Source organism: Canis aureus, chromosome 21 (assembly GCF_053574225.1).
Source record: "Canis aureus isolate CA01 chromosome 21, VMU_Caureus_v.1.0, whole genome shotgun sequence".
NCBI classification, from domain to species: domain Eukaryota; kingdom Metazoa; phylum Chordata; class Mammalia; order Carnivora; family Canidae; genus Canis; species Canis aureus.
Genome location: NC_135631.1, coordinates 56572812 through 56594575, shown reverse-complemented (window position 1 = coordinate 56594575; position 21764 = coordinate 56572812). Strand labels below are relative to the sequence as shown.

General features: G+C 40.9%; 1 long non-coding RNA gene across 1 annotated transcript; it reads right to left on the bottom strand.

Moving 5' to 3' along the window:
* Positions 1-77: 77 nt before the first annotated feature.
* Positions 78-7286, bottom strand: LOC144293114 (uncharacterized). The gene is made up of 2 exons (XR_013360614.1): positions 6390-7286; positions 78-1548 (listed from the first exon to the last, which is right to left on the bottom strand). It is a non-coding gene; the product is annotated as an uncharacterized LOC144293114 (long non-coding RNA).
* Between the last annotated feature and the right edge of the window lie 14478 nt (positions 7287-21764).

Sequence of the window (21764 nt, the reverse complement as noted above, 5' to 3'; positions counted from 1 at the left end):
GATTCCATCCTCAGAATAGTCTTTCTAAGGAAAATAACCTGAATGCTATTTTTACTAACCAATTTTTCTAGAAATAGCTGAGAGTCCCTAAGCCAACTCTCTGCTGCCTTACACATACCAAGTATTTTACTTCTCTTCATAAAGAGTAGCTCAAAATATGCAATCAATTTAATAATTCCCAATGATGGTTTTATCTGCAGTAATATGTATATTACTTGCTAGAATTTACTTAATAAAAAATTGGATAAAAATTGTAATTATTAGCACTTAAATACTCAGAATCTTTAACTCTTTAATGACCATGAGACCACCGACAGCTGGCCATACTTACATTGTCATCGCCAGTTTTTTTTAACCATTTAACTTTCTTTACTGAAAACCAATATTCAAGAAAGATGAACCCTCAATGCATCCTCTTATACTGACCAACGTAACTAAGTACAAATGAAGTCAATGGTGTACTCTGTTAGCATGCTGTGCTGTGTGTCAAGAAAACAAGCCCTCCCCCGCCCGAGCTCTGGCCCCCTGGCAAACACAGATAAATGATTGTGCACTGCGCTACGATACCGTTAGGTGAGAGCTTTGGTTCATGCAGTCGGCTGCCAGAGGTCGCACTGAAACCCTGGAGCCCCAGCACCCACAGTCACCGGCGGCCAGCGCGTGGCGTCAGCCGTGCTCCTTCCACAACACCAGATGAATACTGTGGTCGGGCATGCTGATGGTGAAGACCAGGCCCTTGTCATTGTGCCCATCCAGTCCATTGAGCCAGGACGCTTCGCCGCCAGGAAGCTCGAGCCTCTCTTTGATTTCCAGTACTCTGGCAGGGGCCAGCGGCCTTGTTCATTTTAGCCATTCTGACAGATGTGAGATGGTATCTCATTGTGGGTTTTGTTTAGTTTTGTATTTTCCTGATAATGAGTGATGTGGAGCATTTTTTATCATGTGTCTGTTCTCCACATGTAGGATTTTTTGGAGAAATGTCTGTTCATGTCTTCCACCCATTCCTTCGCTGGATACTTGTTTTGAGTGTAGACTTCCATAGTTCTTTATAGATCTTAGATACTAGCCTTTTGTCTCATATGTCATTTGCAAATGCCTTCTCCCATTTTGTAGGTTGCTTCTTAGTTTTATGGACTTTTTCCTTTGCTTTTGAACTTGATGAAGTCCCAGTAGTTCAGTTTTTCTCTTGTTTCCCTTGCTTTTATAGACATGTCTTGCATAAGTCGCTATGGCCAAGATCAAAGAAGTTGTTGCCTGTGTTTTTCTCTAGGATTGTGATGGATTGCTATTTAACCTTTAGGTCTTTCATCCATTTTGAGTTTATCTTTGTGTGTGGTGTAAGAGAATGGTTCAGTTGAGTTCTTCTGCATGTGGCTGTCCAATTTGTTGAAGAGACTGTACTTTTTCCAGCGGATATTCTTTTCTGCTTTGTTGAAGATTAGTTGACCATAGAGTTGAGGGTCCATTTCTGAGTTCTCTAGTCCATTCCTTGATCAATGTGTCTGTTTTTGTGCCAGTATGATAACATTTTGATGATGACAGCTTTGTCTATGACATACAGAAAAAACCTTAGACAAAATACAACCTGAAATCCAGACATTGTGATATAAACTGCTTTTGATTTCTTTTTCAACATTCCTATGGCTAATTGGGGTCTTTTCCAGTTCCATGCAAATCCTAGAGTTATTTATTTATGTTCTGTGAAAAATGTCAAGGGTATTTTGATAGGGACTACTTTGAAAGGGTACATTGCTTGGGTATCATGGACATTTTCACAATATTGATTCTTCAAATCTTTGAACATGCAGTGTTAATATATGTCTTTGCTCTTCCACAATTTCTTTCATAGGTATTCTGTAGTTTTTAGTTACAGATCCTTTACCTCTTTCATTATGTTTATTCCTAGGTATTTTATGTTTTATGGTGCAATTTTAAGTAGGATCAACCCTAAATTTCCCTTTTTTCAATATTTGTAGACAATCAGTTATAACTGATTTCTCTGCATTGATTTTTCATCCTGCCACATTGCTGAATTACAGTATGAGTCCTAGCAAAGTTGCAAACTCTTGGGATTTCCACATAAAGTATCATGTCATCTGAGAAAAGTGTGATTGTGACTTCACTCAGGCTCACATTGTGGCCTGGTTCAGGTGGCCAATCACCATGCAGTTCAGGTGGCCAATGTCAGACAGCTTTCTTAGTGACCCTCTTGATATCGTTGCCTGGAATCCATGCTTAAACAGAAAACAGAGGAGGTGGAGGCAAGATGGTGGAAGAGTAGGGTCCCCAAATTACCTGTCCATTCCCAATTACCCAATAAATTTCAAATCATCCTGAATACCTAGGAATTCAGCCTGAGATTTAAGGAGAGAGCAGCTGGAATGCTACAGTGAGAGAAGAGTTCACGCTTCTATCAAGTATAACATTTTTGGCCACTCTGCACTGAGCAAAATGACTAGAAGAAAAACCTTACATCAAAGGAAAGAATCAGAAACAGTCCCTCTCCCACAGAGTTACAAAATTTGGGTTACAATTCAATGTCAGAAAGCCAATTCAGAAGCACAAGTATAAAGCTACTGGTGGCTCTAGAAAAAAGCAAAAAGGATTCAAGAGACTTCGTGACTGCAGAATTTAGATCTAATCAGGCCGAAATTAAAAATCACTTAAATGAGTTGCAATCCATACTAGAGGTCCTAACGATGAGGGTTAATGAGGTAAAAGAACGAGTGAGTAACATAGAAGACAAGGCAAGGAGGGAAACTGAGGAAAAAAGACACAAACGACTAAAAGATCATGAGGATATCTTAAGGGAAATAAATGACAGCCTCAGAAGGAAAAAAATCTATGTTTACCTGGGGTTCCCGAGGGTGCCAAAAGGGACAGAGGTCCAGAATACGTATTTCAACAAATCAGAGCTGAAAGCATCCCTAATTTGGGGAGGGAAACAGGCATTCAGATCCAGAAATAGAGAAACCCCCCTTAAAATCAATAAAAACGACTCAACACCTCGACGTTTAATAGTGAAACTTGCAAATTCCAAAGATAAAGAGAAGATCTTTAAAGCAGCAAGAAAAAAAAAAATAAAGCAGCAAGAGACAAGAAACTTGTAACTTTTATGGGGAGAAGTATTAGCACAACAGCAGACCTCTCCACAGAGACCTGGCAGGCTACGAACGGCTGGCAGGATATATTCAGGGTACTAAATGAGAAGAACATGCAGCCAAGAATACTGTATCCAGCAAGGCTCTCATTCAGAACAGAAGGAGAGATAAAGAGCTTCCAAGATAGGCAGAAACCGAAAGAATATGTGATCATGAAGCCAGCTCTGCAAGAAACACTAAGGAGGAGTATGTAATAGAGGAAGTCCAGGGGAACAATCCACAACAGGGACTGAACAGGTATCATTGATGACACTAAATACATATCTTTAAGTTGTAGCTCTGCATGTGAATGGGCCTAACGACCTCAGCAAAAGGTGCAGCTGCAGTTACAGACTGGATAAAAGAGGAAAACCCACCTATGTGCTGTATACAAGAGACTCATTTTACACATAAGGACACCTACAGCCTGAAAATAAAAGGTTGGAGAACTGCGTACCATTCCAATGGTCCTCAAAAGAAACAGGCGTAGCCATTCTTAGATCAGATAAACTAAAGTTTATCCCAAACCCTGTAATAAGAGATGAAGAGGGACACTATATCATACTTAAAGGATCTATCCAACAAGATGACCTAACAATCATCAATATGCATGCCCCGAATGCGGGAGCTGCCAAGTATAGCAATTAATAACCAAAGTTAAGACATGCTTAGATAATAATACACATATACGTGGTGACTTGAAAGTAGCACTTTCTACAATCGACAGGATTTCTAAGCACAACATCTCCAAAGAAACAAGAGCTTTAAATGATACACTGGACCAGATGGATTTCGCAGATATTGACAGAACTTTCTATGCAAACACAATTGTATACACATTCTTCTCAAGTGGACATGGAACTTTCTCCAGATTAGACAACATACTGGGACACTAATCAGGTCTTAACCGACACCCAAAGTTTGGGATCGTCCCCTGCATATTTTCAGACCATAATGCTTTGAAATTAGAACTAAATCACAAGAAGTAGTTTAGAAGGATTTTAATCACATGAAGGTTAAGAAACATCCTGCTAAAAGATGAAAAGGTCAAGCAAGAAATTAGAGAGGAATTATAAAGTTTCATGGAAAATAATGAGAATGAATATACAACCGTTCAAAATCTTTGGGATACACAACAAGCAGTCCTGAGGGAGAAATACATCACAATACAAGTATCCATCCAAAAACTGGAAAGAACTGAAATACAAAAGCGAACCTTGCACCTAAAGGAGCTGGAGAAAAAACAGCAAATAGATCCTATACCCAGCAGAAGAAGAGTATAATATAGATTCGAGCAGAACTCAATAAAGTAGAGTCCAGAATAACTGTGGAATGGATCAACAAAGTCAGGAGTTGGTTCTTTGAAAGAATTAATGATATAGATAAACCATTAGCTAACCTTATTAAAAAGAAGAGAGAGAGGACTCACTAAAATCATGAATGAGAAAGGAGAGATCACCACCAACATCACAAATGATGTTAAAAACTTATGAGCAAAAAAAAAAAAAAAAAAAAGTCTGGAAAACCACACACTACCAAAACTGCAACAGGAAGATGTGGTTTATGTATGCAATGGATAGTACTCAGCCATTAGAAACAACAAATACCCACCATGTGCTTCAATGTGGATGGAACCAGAGGGTATTTTGCTGAGTGAAATAAGTCAATCAGAGAAGGACAAACATTATATGGTCTCATTCATTTGGGGAATATAAAAAATAGTGGAAGGGAATAAAGGGGAAATGAGAAAAAATAAGTGGGAAATATCAGAAAGGGAGAATAAGAAAGACTCCTAACTCCAGGAAACGAACTAGGGGTGGTGGAAGGGGACATGTGCAGGGGGTGGGGGTGACTGGGTGACGGGCACTGAGGTGGGCACTGATGAAATAGGCACTGGGTGCTATTCTATATGTTGGCAAATTGAAATAATGAATGAGAAAGGGGAGATCACTATCAACATCAAGGAAATACAAACAATTTAAAAACATATTATGAACAATTATACACCAATAAATTAGACAATCTATTAGAAATGGACACATTTCTGGAAAGCCACAAACTATCAAAACTGGAACAGGAAGAAATAAAAAACCTGAAGAGGCCAATAACCAGAAAAGAAATTGAAGGAGTCATAAAAAAACCCCCAAGACACAAAAGTCCAGGGCCAGATGGCTTCCCAGGGGAATTCTATCAAACGTTTAAAGAAGAAAACATACCTATTCTACTAAAGCTGTTTGGAAAGATAGAAAGAGATGGAGTACTTCCAACTTCGTTCTATGAGTCCAGCATCACCTTAATTCCAAAACCAGACAAAGACCCCACCAAAAAGAATGACAGACCAATATCCCTAATGAACGAGGATGCAAAAATTCTCCACAAGATATTAGCCAATAGGATACTAAAATACATTAAGAAGACTATTCACCATGACGAAGTAGGATTTTTCCCCGGGACACAAGGCTGGTTCAACACTTGTAAAACAATCAATGTGATTCATCATATCAGCAAGGGAAAAACCAAGAACCATATGATCCTCTCATTAGATGCAGAGAGAGCATTTGACAAAATACAGCATCCATTCCTGATCAAAACTCTTCAGAGCATAGGGATAGAGGGAACATTCCTCAACATCTTAAAAGTCATCTTTGAAAAGCCCACAGCAAATATCATTCTCAATGGGGAAGCACTGGGAGCCTTTCCCCTAAGATCAGGAACAAGACAGGGATGTCCACTCTCACCACAGCTATTCAACAGAGTACTAGAAGTCCTAGCCTCAGCAATCAGACAACAAAAAGAAATAAAAGGCATTCAGATTGGCAAAGAAGAAGTCACACTCTCCCTCTTCACCAATGACATGATACTCTAGATGGAAAACCCAAAAGACTCCACCCCAAGATTGGTAGAACTCATACAGCAGTGTGGCAGGATACAAAATCAGTGCCCAGAATTTGGTGGGGACAGGTAATTTTGGGATTCTACTCTTCTGCCATCTTGCAGACAGCCTTGTCTCTCAGTCTTTTGATTACCTTATTCCCTTTCTATTTACGCAAATATTTTATTTTATATTATTTTTGTTTTACTTTTTAAAAATTTGAATTCAATCTGCCAGCATATCATACACCAATAGTTTCAGATGTAGGATCATTTTGTCCCTACTGAGCTGGGGCAGGCAGCTCCTGGTCTGAGGGCCCGTGTTCCAATGCCCCCACCATGTCCAGTGATGTGGTGGCTCCTTCTCCCAGGACTTACTTGTTTCATGAAATCCCCTCTCTGCCGGGTGCCTGGAGGCACTGCAGACATTGTACACATGGGGGTGGACTGGAGGAAGACACTGCAGTCATTGTACACATGGGGGTGGACCAGAGGTGTAGGGCACTCATGTCTCCTGTGCTGAGCTGCGTTGGAGAACTCCAGAGAAGCAGGGAGTGCCCTGGGCTCCCGCAGGACATGGACTCGCAGCTTTCCTGTGTTGAGCCCTGGGTTGACCCCAGAGGTGTCGGAGAGATTTTTCCCCTCTGTCTGAGTATCCAGGGTACCGATTCACAGTGTCCCGCTCCCAGAGGCTACATGGGAATATGTCCGTGAGCAGCCAGGCCAACCTCACAGTGGGATATGGGACCAGGAGTCGCCTGCTGTGGGTTCGTGGACTCTCTGGACCGCAGAGGGGCATGAAGGGAGGTGCAAACATCCAGGTGGAGCCCAAAGAGTTGGAGAGAGGCCTGGGGCATGAGGGGTAAACAGGGGGCTTGCCATGGGCAGGGGCAGAAAACAGGGCAGAGAACCTTAGGGAGAGTAGCGAGATCTGTGCCTGAAGTGCCATCTCTGTTGTCATAGGGGAGTGCGTGGTTGCCATGCTTTTATAACAGCCAAGGTGCATCAGAGTGCCCTTCTGTGATGTCACCAACATGCCCGTCCAATCAGGCAGGCTCCTTGGGTGGCCTGGTTCAGGTGGCCAATCACCATGCAGCTCAGGTGGCCGATGTCAGATAGCTTTCTCAGTGACCCAGCTGATATCACTGCCTAGAAACCATGTTTAAATGGAAAACAGAGAAGGAGGGGACAAGATGGCCAAAGAGTAGTGTCCCCAGTCACCTGTCCACACCAAATTACCTAGATAACTTTCTTTTTTTATATAATTATTTTATATTGGTGTTCAATTTGCCAACATATAGAATAACCTCCAGTGCTCATCCCATCCAGTGCTCCCCTCAGTGCCCGCCACCCAGTCACCCCCACACCCACCCACCTCCCCTTCAACCACCCCTAGTTTGTTTCCCAATTAGGAAATCTCATGTTATGTCTCCCTTTCTGATAATTCCCACTCATTTTTCTCTATTCCCCTTTATTCCCTTTCACTACTTTCACTATTTTTTATATTCCCCAAATGAATGAGCCCATATGTTTGTCCTTCTCCAATTGTCTTATTTCATGCAGCATAATACCCTCCAGTTCCATCCAAGTTGAAGGAAATGGTGGGTATTTTTTATTTCATATGGCTAAGTAATATTCCATTGTATACATAAACCACATCTTCTTTATCCATTCATCTTTCATTGGATCAAGGCTCCTTCCACAGTTTGGCTATTGTGGACACTGCTGCTATAAACATCGGGTGCAGGTGTCCCGGCGTTTCACTGCATCTGTATCTTTGGGGTAAATACTCAGCAGTGCAATTGCTGGGTCGTAGGGCATGTCTATTTTTTACTCTTTGGGAACCTCCACACAGTTTTCCAGAGTGGCTGCACCAGTTCACATTCCCACCAACAGTGCATGAGGGTTCCCCTTTCTCCACATCCTCTCCAACATTTGTTGTTTCCTACAGTGTTAATTGTCCCCATTCTCACTGGTGTGAGGTGGTATCTCAATGTCAAATTGATTTGGATTTCCCTGACCCCAAGTGATGCAGAGCATTTTCTCATGCTTCTTGGCATGTCTATGTCTTCCTCTGTGAGATTTCTGTTCATATCTTTTGTCCATATAACGTTTAGATTGTTTGTTTCCTTGCTGTTGATTATGATAAGTTCCTTATAGATCTTGGAAACTAACCCTTTATCTGATATGTCATTTGCAAATATCTTCTCCCATTCTGAAGGTTGTCTTTTAGCTGTGTTGACTTGTATCTTATGCTGTGCAAAAGCCTTTATTTTGAGGCAGTCCCAATAGTTCATTTTTGCTTTTGTTTCTCTTGCCTTTGTGGATGTATCTTGCAAGAAGTTACTGTGGCTACAAAAAGGGTGTTGCCTGTGTTCTCCTCTAGGATTTGGATGGATTCTTGTCTCACATTTAGATCTTTCATCCATTTTGAGTTTCTCTTTGTGTATGGTGCAAGAGAGTGCTCTAGTTTCATTCTTCTGCATGTGGATGTCCAATTTTCTCAGCATCATTCATTGAAGGAACTGTCTTTTCCAGGGGACAGTCTTTCCTCCTTTGTCAAATATTAGTTGAACATAAAGTTGAGGGTCCAATTCTGGATTCTCTATTCTGTTCCGTTGATCTATGTGTCTGTATTTGCCAGTACCACATGGTCTTGATGACCACAACTTGGGAGTACAACCTGAAATCTGGCATTGTGATGCCCCCAGATATGGTTTTCTTTTTTAAAATTCCCCTGGCTATTCGGGGTCTTTTCTGATTCCACACAAATCTTAAAATAATTTGTTCTAACTCTCTGAAGAAAGTCCATGGTATTTTGATAGGGATTGCATTAAACGTGTAAATTGCCCTGGGTAACATTGGCATTTTCACAATATTAATTCTGCCAATCCATGAGCATGGAATATTTTTCCATCTCTTTGTGTCTTCCTCAATTTCTTTCAGAAGTGTTCTATAGTTTTTAGGGTATAGATCCTTTACCTCTTTGGTTAGGTTTATTCCTAGGTATCTTATGCTTTTGGGTGCAATTGTAAATGGGATTGAATCCTTAATTTTTCTTTCTTCAGTCTCATTGTTAGTGTAGAGAAATGCCACTGATTTCTGGGCATTGATTTTGTATCCTGCCACGCTACCAAATTGTTGTATGACTTCTAGCAATCTTGGGGTGGAGGTTTTTGGGTTTTCTATGCAGAGTATCATGTCATCGGCGAAGAGGGAGAGTTTGACTTCTTCTTTGCCAATTTGAATGCCTTTAATGTCTTTTTGTTGTCTTATTGCTGAGGCTAGGACTTCCAGTACTATGTTGAATACCAGTGGTGAGAGTGGACATCCCTGTCTTGTTCCTTATCTTAAGGGAAAGGCTCCCAGTGCTTCCCCATTGAGAATGATATTTGCTGTGGGCTTTTCAAAGATGACTTTTAAGATGTTGAGGAATGTTCCCTCTATCCCTATGCTCTGAAGAGTTTTGATCAGGAATGGATGCTGTATTTTGTCAAATGCTCTCTCTGCATCTAATGAGAGGATCATATGGTTCTTGGTTTTTCCCTTGCTGATATGATGAATCACATTGATTGTTTTACGAGTGTTGAACCAGTCTTGCATCCCGGGGATAAATCCTACTTGGTCATGGTGAATAGTTTTCTTAATGCATTGTTGGATCCTATTGGTAGTATCTTCTTGAGAATTTTTGCATCCATGTTCATCAGAGATATTGGTCTATAATTCTCCTTTTTGGTGGGGTCTTTCTCTGGTTTTGGAATTAAGGTGATGCTGGCTTCATAGAACGAAGTTGGAAGTACTCCAACTCTTTATATCTTTCCAAACAGCTGTAGTAGAATAGGTATGCGTTCTTCTTGAAATGTTTGATTGAATTCCCTTGGGAAGCCATCTGGCCCTGGACTTTTGTGTCTTGGGAGGTTTTTGATGACTGCTTCAATTTCCTCCTTTGTTATTGGCCTGTTCAGGTTTTCTATTTCTTCCTGTTCCAGTTTTGGTAGTTTGTGGCTCTCCAGAAATGCTTCCATTTCTTCTAGATTGCCAAATTTATTGGTGTATAGCTGTTCATAATATGTTTTTAAAATCGTTTGTATTTCCTTGGTGTTGGTAGTGATCTCTCCTTTCTCATTCATGATTTTATTAATTTGAATATCCTCTCTCTTCTTTTTAATAAGGCTGGCTAATGGTTTATCTATCTTATTAATTCTTTCAAAGAACCAACTTCTGATTTGTTGATCTGTTCCACAGTTCTTCTGGTCTCGATTTCATTGAGTTCTGCTCGAATCTTTATTAACTCCCTTCTTCTCTTGGGTGTAGGATCTATTTGCTGTTTTTTCTCTAGCTCCTTTAGGTGTAAGGTTAGCTTTTGTATTTGAGTTCTTTCCAGTTTTTGAATGGATGCTTCTTTTGTGATATATTTCTCCCTAAGGAAGTCTTTTGCTGTATCCCAAAGATTTTGAATGGTTGTATCTTCATTCTCATTAGTTTCCATGAATTTTTTTAAATTCTTCCATAATTTCCTGGTTGACCTTTTCATCTTTTAGCAGGATGGTCCTTAACCCCCAGGTGTTTGAAGTCCTTCCAAACTTCTTGTTGTGATTTCATTCTAATTTCAAGGCATTATGGTCTGAGAATATGCAGGGGACGTACCCAATCTTTTGCTATAGGTTCAAACCTGATTTGTGACCCAGTATGCAGTCTATTCAGGAGAAAGTTCCATGTGCACTTGAGAAGAATGTGTATTCAGTTGAGTTTGGATGTAAAGTTCTGTAGATATCTGTGAAATCCATCTGGTCCAGTGTATCATTTAAAGCTCTCGTTTCTTTGGAGACGTTGTGTTTAGAAGACCTATCGAGTGTAGAAAGCACTAGATTGAAGTCACCAAGTATAAGTGTATTATTATCTAAGTATGTCTTAACTTGGTTATTAATTGATTGATATATTTTACAGCTCCCATATTCAGAGCACATATATTGATGACTATTAAGTCCTCTTGTTGGATAGATCCTTTAAGTATAATATAGTGTCCCTCTTCATCTCTCACTACAGTCTTTGGGGTAAATTTATTTATCTGATATAAGCATGGCTGCACCTGGTTTCTTTTGAGGACCATTTGAATGGTAAATGGTTCTCCAACCTTTTATTTTCAGGCTCTAGGTGTCCTTCTGTCTAAAATGAGTCTTTTGTAGACAGCAAATAGATGGGTCCTGCTTTTTTATCCAGTCTGACACCCTGCTCCTTTTGAGGGGGTCATTAAGCCCATTCACTTTCAGAGTTACTATTGAAAGACATGAGTTTAGTGTCATCATGATATCTATTCAGTCCTTGTTTTTGTGGATTGTTCCACTGAACTTCTTCTTAAAGGGGGAATTTTAAGAGTCCCCCTTAAAATTTCTTGCAGAGCTGGTTTGGAGGTCACATATTCTTTCAGTTGCTGCCTGTCTTGGAAGCTCTTTATCTCTCCTTCCATTTTGAATGAGAGCCTTGGTGGATAAAGTATTCTTGGTTGCATGTTCTCTCATTTAGGACCCTGAATATATTCTGCCAGCCCCTTCTGGTCTTCCAGGTCTCTGTGCAGAAGTCTGCTGTTACCATAATTCTCCTCCCCATAAAAGTCAGGGATTTCTTGTCTCTTGCTGCTTTAAGGATCTTCTCTTTATCTTTGGAATATGCAAGCTTAACTGTTAAATGTAGATATGTTGAACGGTTTTATTGATATTGGGTGGGGGATCTCTCTATTTCCTGGATCTGAATGCCTGTGTCCCTTCTCAAATTAGGAAAGTTTTCACCTATGATTTGTTCAAATATATATTCTTGACCTCTGTCCCTTTTGGCGCCCTAGGGAATCCCAATTAAACATATGTTTTTCTTCCTCAGGCTGTCTTTTATTTTACTTAATCTATCCTCATGGTCTTTTAATTGTTTGTCTCTTTTTTCCTCAGTTTCCCTCTTTGCCATCAACTTGTCTTCTATGTCAATCACTTGTTCTTCCACCTCGTTAACCCTCATCTTTAGGACTTGTAGTTTGGATTACATCTCATTCAATTGATTTTTTATTTCTGCCTGATTAGACCTAAATTCTAGATCAGTCATGATGTCTCCTGAGTCCTTTATGTTTTTTTCTAGAGCAACCAGTAGCTTTATAAGAGTTCTTCTGAATTGGCTTTCTGACATTGAATTGTAATACAAATTTTGTAACTGTATGGGAGAGAGGACTGTTTCTGGTTCTTTCTTTCTTTCTTTCTTTTTTTATAAAGATTTTATTTATTTATTTATTCATAGAGACACAGAGAGAGAATGAGAGGCAGAGACACAGGCAGAGGTAAAAGCAGGCTCCATGCAGAGAGCCCGACATGGGACTCGATCCAGGGGCCTGATGTGGGACTCTATCCAGGGTCTCCAGGATCATGCCCTGGGCTGCAGGCGGCACTAAACCACTGCACCACCGGGGCTGCCCCTGGTACTTTCTTATGGTGAGTTTTTCCTTCTAGTCATTTTTCTTAGTGCAGAGTGGCTAAAAACAAGTTGTATTGTGAAAAGGAGAAAAAGGAAGAAGAGAAAGAAGGAAAGAAAAGGAGAAAAAGAAAAATGAAAAAAAGAAGAAAAGAAAAAAAGAGGGGGGTGAGCAAACAGAAATAAAAAAAAAACAAAAACAAAAAAAGGGGAGGGAGTATCCTCTTATTCTGTATACTGTAATTCCTTCGACTTTCCCCTGGAACTTGCCGGTGCTGCTTGGTCAATAATTTGTTTTTCTCCTCTCCGTCTAGCTGGTCTTCTGGGGGAGGGGCCTGCTGTGCTGATTTTAAGGTGTTAGCACTTGGGGGAGCTGCTCAGCCCCCTGCCTGGTGCAGGGCTTAGTGAAAGATGTTTAAGCTGTTTATCCAGTGAGGCCACTGTGAGGCTCAGTGGGGTTGTTTATCCTGTGGGGGCCCAGGAGGAACAACAGTGGCAGCAGCCAGCTCTGGAGCCCTGCATTCAGCTCCTGCAATAACTATGGAGCTCTCAGTCTACAGGGACCTGGATGCTCCGGGGATGGGGCCGCTGATCTGCTCAGCTTGGGGCAGGAGTGTCCCTGCTGTTCTGTGCCCTCCTTGCTTCTGCCTGTCCCGAAGGGAGCGCCAGATCCTGGGCTGTGCCTTACTGTAGTCTTCCAGCTGTTCTCTCTTTAAATCTCAGGCCAAATTCGTAGGTTTTCAGGATGGTTTGAAAGTTATCTAGGTAGATTGGTAGGGACTGGAGATTTTGTGTTCCTATTCTTCTGGCATCTTGCTGACAGCCTTGTCTCTCATTATTTTGGTTTCCTATTTTCCCATTCTATTTACACAAATATGTTATTTTATCATATTTTTATTTTACTTTTTAAAAATTTGAATTCATTTTGCCAGCATATAATAAACCATTAGTTTCAGATGTAGTGATCAATAATTTACCATTTGTGGGTAAATCCCAGTGCTCATCACAAAACGTGCCCTTCTTAATGCCCCCCTCTCACCTCCCCTCTAGCGACCCTCAGTTTATTTCGCAGAGTTAAGTGTCTCTCATGGGTTTTCTGTCTCTCTCTCATAACTTCCCATTCAATTTTCCCTCCTTTCCCCTGTAATTGTGTGCAATGTTTCTTATATTTCACATATGAATCAAACCATATGATAATTGTCTTTCAGTGACTGAGTTATTTCACTCACGGACTAATAGCCTCTAGTTCCATCCGTGTCGATAGAAGTGATAAAAATTCATCCTTTCTAAAGGCCGAGTAATATCCCATTGGATCTATAGACCATATCTTCTTTATCCATTCATCTGGCGATGGATATCTGAGCTCCTTCCACATTTTGACCATTGTGGGCATTGCTGCTGTGAACACTGGTGTTCGGGTGCCCCTTCTTTTCACTACCTCTGTATCTTGGTGGTAAATACCCAGTAGTGCAACTGCTGGGTCATAGGGTATCTCTGCTTTTAAGTTCTTGAGGAACCTGCACACTTTTCAAGAGTGCCTGCATGACTTTGCATTCCCACCAACAGTGCAAGAGGGTTCCCCTTTCTCCAAATCCTGGTCAACGTTTGTTGTTTCCTGTCTTGTTCATTTTAGCCACTCTGACACATGTGAGGTGGTATCTCATTGTGGGTTTGTTTTGATTTGTATTTTCCTGATAATGAATAATTTGGAGCATTATTTCTTTTGTTTGTTGGCCACGTGTAGGTCTTCTTTGGAGAAATGTCTGGTCATGTCTCTGCCCATTTCTTCACTTGATTACTTGTTTTCGGTGTTGAGTTCTTGATATAGATCTTTGATACTAATCTTTTATCTATTCTGTCATTTTCAAATGCCTTCTCCCATTTTGTAGGTTGTTTCTTAGTTTTATGGACTGCTACCTTTGCTTTTTATCTTAATGATGTCCCAATACTTCAGTTTTGCTTTTGTTTCCCTTGCTTTTACAGACATGTCTTGCATAAGTTGCTATGGCCAAGGTCAAAGAGGTTGTTGCCTGTGGTTTCCTGTAGGATTGTGATGGATTGCTATTTCACCTTTAGGTCTTTCATCCATTTTGAGTTTATCTTTGTGTGTGGTGTAAGAGAATGGTCCAGGTGCGTTCTTCTGCATGTGGCTCTCCAATTTGTTGAAGAGACTGTCGTTTTTCCAGCGGATATTCTTTTCTGCTTTGTCAAAGATTACTTGACCATAGAGTTGAGGGTCCATTTCTGGGTTCTCTATTCTGTTCCTTGAACAACGTGTCTGTTTCAGTACCAGTACGATAACATTTTGATGATGACAGCTTTGTCTATAACATGCAGAAAAAGCCTTAGACAAAATACAGCCTGAAGTCCAGAGATTGTGATATAACCAACTTTTGATTTCTTTTTCAACATTCCATGGCTAATTGGGGTCTTTTCCGGTTCCATCCAAATCTTAGAAATATTCGTTTCTGCTCTGTGGAAAAAGTCTATGGTATTTTGATAGGAACTACTTCAAAAGTGAACATGGCCCTGGGTAGCATGGACATTTTCACAATATTGATTGTTCAAATACATGAACATGGAATGTTAATGCATCTGTTTGCTCTTCCACAATTTCTTTCATAGGTGTTTTGTAGTTTTTAGTTACAGATCCTTTACTTCTTTCATTATGTTTATTCCTAGGTATTTTATGATTTCTGGTGCAATTTTAAGTAGGATCAACCCTTAAATTCTCTTTCTTCTCTATCATATTTAGTGTCTATAAATACAACTGATTTCTGTTCATTGATTTTTTTATCCTGCCACATTGCTGATTTACTGTACATGTCCTAGCAAATTTGGAAACTATTGTGTTTTCCACATAATATGTCATGTCATCTGAGACAAGTGGGATTTTGACTTCTTCTTTGCCAGTTTGAATGGCTTTTATTTCTTTTTATTTTCTGATTGATGAGGCTAGTGATTCTATTACTCTGTTGAAGAATGGTGGTGAGAGTGGGCATTCTTGTTGTGTTCCTCACCTTAGCGGAAAGGCTGTCAGTTTTTCCCATTGTGAATGATATTACCATGGGTTTCGTAGATGGCTTTTATGCTGTTAGGTCTATTCCCCCAATCACTACCCTGTGGAGACTTTTAATCAAGAAAAGGATGCTGCATTTTGTCTAAGGTTTTTTTCCCCATCAATTGAGAAGATCATAAGAGTCAGGCCTTTTCCTTTATTAATGTGATCTATCACCCTGATTGACTTACAAATGTAGAACCACCCTTGCAGTCCAGGGTTCAATCCCACATGGTCATGGTGAATAATCCTTTTGATGTACTGTTGGATTCCCTTAGTTAGTATATTGGTGATAATTTTGGCATCCATGTTCATCAGGTATATTGGTCTGTAGTTCTCCTGTTTGGTGGGATCTTTGTCTTTGGAATCAAGGTAATGCTGACTTCATAGAATGAGTTTGGAAGTTTTCCTTGCATTTCCTTGCTCTATTTGAAAGAGCTTCAATAGCTTAAGTATTATTTCTTATTCAAACGTTTGGTTGAATTCTCTGGGAGGCATTCAGCCCTGGACTATTGGTTTCTGGGAAGATATTGATGACTGCTTCAATTACTTTACTAGTTATGGATCTGTTCAGGTTTTCAATTTCTTCCTGTATCCATTCTCATAGTTTATAAACTTCCAGAAAAGCATCCATTTTTTTCCAGATTGCCTAATTTGGGGACAATTAATTGCTCACAAGATTCTTTATAATTGTTTGCATTTATTTGGAGTTGGTTGTGATCCACCTCTTTCATTTATAATTTTATTTGTTTGGATTCTTTATCTTTTCCTTGATAAGTCCTACAAGAGTTTTCTCAATCTCATGAATTATTCCTATGCAGAGGCCAGCTTGCCCTAGTGCTGAGATATGCTGTTAGTCCAGGGGTCCAATGGCACATAGTGATCCAGGGGCCTGATTCACCTAGCCATTTCTGGGATGTGTAAACCCAAGTCCAAATCACAAGGGGAGCCCACTTACCAGGGACCTAAGTGAGTACAGCTGAGCTGTGATGTTGGTCTCCAGGTCCAAGGCATATGCTGATCCCACTGTGCAGGTGCCTCCTTTCCCAGTGATGATCTGGGATGCAGGGATCATGATTTGGAGACACTCAGCAAACCCAGTGTTCCCATGGCCCCCTTGCCTTATACTTCACTCAGCTAGAGAGCTGGTGCTATGAGATTTTGTTGTCCATCCGTGTCTGGGTGACTCAGATATCCGGGAGCTTGTGGGTTCAGAGGGTTCCCAGTCTGAGTGTTCCTGGTAGGTGCCCTGTTCTGTGGACTGAATTTCTCAGTGTCCTGCTGTGTTCGTGGGTTTGTGGTCTGTGGCTCCTGGTCAGCCAGGGATCTGGAGGATCCATTTGACCACTACTGAGCTGGGGCATGGAGCTCGTGGTCTGAGGGCCTGTGTTCCAATGTCCCCCACCATTTCCAGTGATGTGGTGACACCTTCTCCCAGGACTTACTTGTTTCTTAAAATCCCCTCTCTGCCAGGTGCTTGAGGCACTACAGACATTGTACACATGGGGGTGGAGTGGAGGTTTAGGGCATTAATGTGCCCTGTGCTGAGCTGGGTTGGAGAGATCCAGAGAAGCAGTGAGTGCCATGGGTTCCCTCAGGATGGGGGCTCACAGATTTCCTCTGTTGAGCCCAGTGTTGACCCCAGAGGTGTGGGAGAGGCTTGTCCCCTCTGCCTGAGTATTGATTCTCAGTGTCCCACTCCCACAGGCCACATGGGAATATGTCCATGAACAGCCAAGCCAACCTCACAGTTGCACATGGAACCAGGAGTCGCCTGCTGTGGGTTTGTGGACTCTCAAGAACACAGAGGGGGATGAAGAGATATTCAGGGGGAGCCCAAAGAGTTGACGAGAGGCCTGGGTCAGAAGGGGTGCAAAAAGGGCTTGCCATGAGCAGGAGCAGAAAACAGGGCAGAGAACCTGAGGGAGAGAAGGGAGATCTGTGGCTGAAGTGCCTTCTCTGTCATCACAGGGGCCTGTGGGGTTGCATGCTTTTATCAACCCAGGTGCATCAGAATGCCTTTCTGTGATGTCACCGCCATGCTGTGACCCATCATGCAGGCTCTCGGGTTGGCCTGTTTCAAGTGGCCAATCACCATGCAGCTCAGGTGGCCAATGTCAGATGACTTTCTCATTGACCCTCCTGATATCGTTGCCTAGAAACCATGCTTAAACAGAAAAGAGAGTAGGAGGGGGCAAGATGATGGAAGACCAGGGTACCCAAGTCAAATGTCCCCACCCAATTACCTGGATAACTTTCAAATCATCCTGAAAACCTAGGAATTTGGCCTGAGACTTATAGAGAGAACAGCAGGAATGCTACACTCAGAGAAGAGTTCACGCTTCTATCAAGTACAACTTGTTTTTGGCCACTCTGCACTGAGCAAAATGACTAGAAGGAAAACCTCTCCTCAAAAGAAAGAATCAGAAACAGTCCTCTCTCCCATAGTGTTACAAAATTTGGGTTACATTTCAATGTCAGAAAGCCAATTCAGAAGCACTATTCTAAAGCTACTGGTGGCTCTCGAAAAAAGCATGAAGGATTCAAGAGACTTCATGACTGGAGAATTTAGATCTAATCAAGCCAAAATTAAAAATCAATTAAATGAGATGCAATCCAAACCAGATGAGGGTTAACAGGGTAGAAGAACGAATGAGTGACATATAAGACCTGTTGATGGCAAGGAGGGAAACTGATAAATAAAGAGAAAAATGACTAAAAGATCATGAGGATACATTAGTGGAAATAAATGACAGCCTCAGAAGGGAAAATCTACGTTTACCTGGGGCTCCCGAGTGTGCCAAAAGGGACAGTGGTCCAGAAGATGTATTTGAACAAATCATAGCTGAAAACTTCCCTAATTTGGAGAGGGAAACAGGCACTTAGATCCAGGAAATAGAGAGACCCCCCCCTAAAATAAATAAAAACCGCCCAACACCTTGACATTTAATAGTGAAACTTGCAAATTCCCCACATAATCAGAAGATCCTTAAAGCAGCAAGAGACAAGAAATCTCTAAATTTTGTGGGGAGAAGTATTAGCATGACAGCAGACTTCTCCACAGAGACCTGGCAGGCCAGAAAGGGCTGGCAGGATATAGTCATGGTCTTAAATAAGAAGAACATGCAGCCAAGAATAATGTATCTAGCAAGGCTCTCATTCAGAATAGAAGGAGAGATAAAGAGCTTCCAAGATAGGCAGAAACTGAAAGAATATGTGACCACGAAGCCAGCTCTGGTAGAAATACTGAGAGGAATTCTGTAATAGAGGAAGTTGAAGGGAACAATCCACAAAAACAGAGATTGAGTAGGTTTTTCTAAGCAAAACATCTCCAAAGAAACAAGAGCTTTAAATGTTACACTGGACCACATGGATTTCACAGATATTTACAGAACTTTCCATCCAAACACCATTGAATCCACATTCTTCTCAAGTGCACATGGAACTTTCTCCAGATTAGACAACATACTGGATCACAAATCTGGTATAAACCAACACCCAAAGATTGGTATTGTCCCCTGCATATTTTCAGATCATAATGCTTTGAAATTAGAACTAAATCACGAGAAGTTTGGAAGGATTTCAAACACGTGGAGGTTAAGGACCATCCTGCTAAAAGATGAAAGGGTCAACCAGGAAATTAAGTAAGAATTGAAAGGATTCATGGAAACTAATGAGAATGAAGATACAAACATTCAAAATCCTTGGGATACAGCAAAAGCAGTCTTCAGGGGGAAATACATCGCAATACGCCGGGACACCTGCACCCTGATGTTTATAGCAGCAATGTCCACAATAGCTAAACTGTGGAAGGAGCCTCGGTGTCCATCGAAAGATGAATGAATAAAGAAGACGTGGTTTATGTATGCAATGGAATATCACTCAGCCATTAGAAATGACAAATACCCACCATTTCCTTTGATGTGGATGGAACTGGAGGGTATTATGCTGAGTGAAGTAAGTCAATCAGAGAAGGACAAACATTATATATTCTCATTCATTTGGGGAATACAAATAATAATGAAAGGGAATAGAAGGGAAAGGAGAAGAAATGGGTAGGAAACATCAGAAAGGGAGACAGAACATAAAGACTCCTAAATCTGGGAAACGAACTAGGAGTGGTAGAAGGGGAGGAGGGCAGGGTGACGGGCACTGAGGGGGGGCACTTGACAGGATGAGCACTGGGTGTTATTCTGTATGTTGGCAAATTGAACACCAATAAAAAATAAATTTATTATTCAAAAAAAAACCCCACAAAATCTTTGGGATACAGCAAAAGCAGTCCTGAGGGGGAAATACATTGCAATACAGGCATGCATCCATGCAAGTCTTGGAAAGAACTCAAATACAAAAGTGAAGCTTGCACCTGAAGGCCCTGGAGAAAAAAAAATAAACAGCAAATAGACCCTACATCTAGCAGAAGAAGAGAGTTAATAAAATTTCCGTCAGAGCTCAATGAAATAGAGCCCGGAAGAAATGTGGAAGAGATGAACAATGCCAGGAATTGGTTCTTTGAAAGATTTTATAAGGACACCGAGGCTCCTTCCACAGTTTGGCGTTTGTGGACATTGCATCTATAAACATCAGTGTGCAGGTGTCTGAGCATTACATTGCATCTGTATCTTTGGGGTAAATCACCGGCAGTGCAGCTGCTGGGTCATAGCAGAGATCTATTTTTCACTCTTTGGGGAACCTCCACACAGTTTTCCAGAGTGGCTGCACCAGTTCACATTCCCACCAACAGTGCAGGAGAGTTCCCCTTTCTCCTAATCCTCTCTAACATTTGTGGTTTCCTGCTTTGTTAATTTTCCCCATTCTAACTGGTGTGAATGGTTTCTCATTGTGGTTTTGATGTGTATTTCCCTGATGGCAAGTGATGCGGAGCATTTCCTCATGTGCTTGTTGGCCATGTCTATGTCTTCCTCTGTGAGATTTCTCTTCATGTCTTTTGCCCATTTCAGGATTGGATTGTTTATTTCTTTCGTGTTGAGTTTAACAAGTTCTTTATAAAACTTGGAAACTAGCCCTTTATCTTCGACAAATACCCACCATTTACTTCGACATGGATGGAACTGGAGGGTAGTATGCAGAGTGAAATAAGTCAATCAGAGAAGGACAAACATTGTATGGTCTGATTCATTTGGGGAATGTAAAAAAATAGTGAAAGGGAATAAAGGGGAAAGGAGAACAAATGAGTGGGAAATATCAGAAAGGGAGACAGAACATAAGAGAATCCTAACTCTGGGAAATGAACTAGGGGTGGTGGAAGGGGAAGTGTGTGGGATGTGAGGGTGACTGGGTGACAGGCACTGAGGGGGGCACTTGCTGGGATGAGCACTGGGTGTTATTCTATATGTTGGCAAATTGAACACCAATAAAAAATAAATTAATTATTTAATAAATAAATAAATAAAACTTCAAAGGTAAAAAAAAAGAAAGAATTAATAAGATTGATAAATCATTCACCTGCCTTATTAAAAGGTAGAGGGAAAGCAGTCAATTTATTAAAAACATGAAGGAGAAAGGAGAGATCACCAGCAACATCAAAAATTACAAACGGCTTAAAAACTTATTATGAGCATATATATGCCAATAAATTAGGCAATTTACAAGAAATGGACACATTTCTGGAAAACTGCAAACTACCAAAACTGGAACAGGAAGAAATAGAAAAGCTGAACAAGTTGCTTACCAGGAAGGAAATTGAAGCAGTCCTCAAAACCTTGGAAGGCACAAAAAACCAGGGCCAGAGGGCTTCCCAGGGACATTCTATCAAACGTTTCAAGAAGAAACCATACTGATTCTCCTAAAGATGTTCCGAAAGATAATAAGAGATGGAGCACTTCCAAACTCGTTCTATGAGGTCAACATCACTTTAATTTCAAAACCAGACGAGACCCCACCAAAATGGAGAATTACAGACCAATATTCCTGATGAACACGGATGCAAAAATTCTCAACAAGATACTAGCCAGGAGGATCGAACGATACATTAAGAAGATTACTCACCATGACCAAGTGGGATTTATCCCCGGGATTCAAGGCTGGTTCAACACTCATAAAACAAACAATTTAATTGATCGTATCAGCAAGAGAAAAAAATGAGAACCATCGGACCGTCTCAATAGATGCAGAGAACGCATTTGACAAGATACTTCATCCATTGCTGACCAAAACTCTTGAGAGTGTAGGGATAGAGGGAACATTCCTCAGCATCTTAAAAGCCATCTACGAAAAGCCCACAG